We start from the raw sequence: 2,614 nt of genomic DNA, 5'->3' as shown, positions 1-2,614 counted from the left end.
TATAAGATCTCTTATGTCCCCTAACATAGATGCTCAACTTCCACATGGTATTCTCCGTATTTGTCGATGACGTGGTCAAAAAAGAATCCTGCCAATTCCTCTTGAATTGCTCATATGCGATCTTGTGGTAGGAGTTCATCCCGCATCTGCCACATCTAATTTCAAGAAGGGGGTCAATACATATATATGAATGAAACTGAACACAAATGATGGTAATAAAATAAAATTGTGAATATTATTGCTTACGCACTTCATATTGTTGTTTAGAGTAGCCCCGCTCACAGGTGGTGTGGTGGATGAACTCGCAAATGTAGTATCCACACAAATCATTCTCGGGTTCCTCCCACAATCACTTTACAAGAAACAGAGGTCAATCAAACTGATAAGCAAGCATGCTAAATGGTATTGATGAAACTAGCTAGAATCAATGGAAGATGCGGGAACTAGCTAGTAGCTAGTATTTACTTTCGGGTGGTCAAATCGTAGTTGCGCCGGCAGTCCCGTAGATTGTGCGGTGAACTTTTTTCAAACCCTGCCAGACAAAGAAAACAATTACTTGATATCAGGAAATGAACAAAGTTGTCGATATGGTGCGATAATGATCGATTGAACTTACTTCTCGGGCATTTTAGTCATGGTCGCATACTCCTCCGGATTTTTTTTTGGAGTCTATGACGGTTATTAGTCCTTGCTCAAGCTTAATCTCTAGCAGAATAAAGTGGAAGATGCGCATGCATGCATATAACTCATCAATTACATTACTATAACCTCGAGTAATAAGGGAAACTGAATATGCACAAGACAGTAACACTCACTTGTATTCGTAAAGAAAGAGTATTATAGCTTTGTTTTGATTTCGAAGTAACGATGCGAGCAACTTGGCCTCGGTTTGTCTGGCATCATGTTTAACACTCCATTCATCCATGAGATTTATGTTAATGAACCCAATATCACCTACTTGTCTTTTCTTCAATTGGGCGATCTTCAATCTGCATAATATAGTGAGGATAATTATATATACATGCAATAAAAGAGCTGAGCTATATATAGAGACTTAACTAATTACAGAGAAGTAGTATTTATAGACAGTAGCAAGTGATGATTGTTTTATCGAGGGCCTTTCGATTGAAAAACTGGAAGAACTCCTCATATGGAACTAACAACTGATCGATTCCAACGAGGTCGTGCTCCTCTTTAACCGATAGCGACAAAGTATTTTTCCCAGACTTCCTGCAGATGTCCATGTACCAATCATGGAATCTTCGCATCATCGTTGTTAGGGAAGTACCAGGTCTGACGAGAGGCTTCCCATGCTCGAATCTTAATGTGTCCACCTCCATTGTTCCAAAAAAATTATTGCATCGCCATCGGTCATGTAATCTCCAGGATTGGTACCGGGCAGCATCCCCGGAAGATTAGCGACGATATCGCTAGACACATTGAGCGGGGGGCACGATTGCTTCGCTTGTTCGCCAAGCTGGGGAATTTGTTTCCCTTTTCTTTGTTCTGCTAGCCTTTGATCAGTGCAAGTACTTCCCGACCGGTCCGCTTCCTTATATGTCCTTTCAATGATGCGGTCACAGTTGGATTGCGGCGGAGGCGGTGATGGTCACTGCGGTCATATTTTTTGCTGCAACCGTCCTCAGATTTTGCTACTACCAACGAGTGATTTTTGCTACATCCAACGCGGCGGAGCTGCTACCCACGCGGCGGCGGCGACCTTTTTTGCTACAATCATTGTTGGATTTGCTACCACGGACATTTTTGCTACATCCATTCAGAGGCATTTACTGGTGGCCAGCATGGAGATGCAAACTACAAAGGTTCTCCGGCGAGCAGCGGAGGGGCAGCGAGGCATTGGGGTGCGAGCGCCCGGTGGCCGGTGCCCTCGCGGAGCTGCACATGAAGGCAGAGTCGCATGGGACAGCAGGGGGATCAGGTGGAAGGAAGAGGACGAGTCAACGAGTAACAGTACCAGAATAACTGCGTACGCCGACGACTTAATCTATGCTGACGGCTCCCGTCGGCATAGATGGAGATATCCCGACGGCCTAGGTCAAGCCTTAGGCGTAGACAAGTCATCGGCATATAACCATCTATGCCGACGGGGGCCGTCGGCATAGCTCTGCTGTCGGCATCAATGGATATATGCCTACGGTGGCCGTCGGCATACCTGTGGGCCCGGCTACCCAGGCGGCGACAGCCGTTTGACGGCGTGAGGCCTACGCCGACGGGGCTAACGGGGGCCATTGGCATAGCTATGTCGACAGTAACGCGGCAAGGCCGTCGGCATAGCTTTTGCTGACGTCATCGATCCACGAGACTGCCACGTCATCGATCCGAGCCCCTCGCCGGTCCGTGGGTGGCATAGGTATGTCGACGGCCTTGCCGTCGGCATAGGACTGGCCATGGCCTCTGCCACGTCATCGATCCACGGCTTATGCCACGTCATCGATCAGGGCACTGGCGATCCGTGGCCGTAGCTGCCGTCGGCATAGATTTCTACAAGAAAAATCTTGTTCTATTTATTTTCTCTTTTTTAATTATTTTTCCTTTTTTTCTAAACTAATTTGATTAACTTAAATGTGCATTATATAAAAAACATCCCTCGATT

This window comes from Triticum dicoccoides, chromosome 2B, assembly GCF_002162155.2.
Source record: "Triticum dicoccoides isolate Atlit2015 ecotype Zavitan chromosome 2B, WEW_v2.0, whole genome shotgun sequence".
Lineage (NCBI taxonomy): Eukaryota > Viridiplantae > Streptophyta > Magnoliopsida > Poales > Poaceae > Triticum > Triticum dicoccoides.
The sequence above is the reverse complement of the archived record's forward strand: the minus strand, read 5'-3'. Positions refer to the sequence as shown.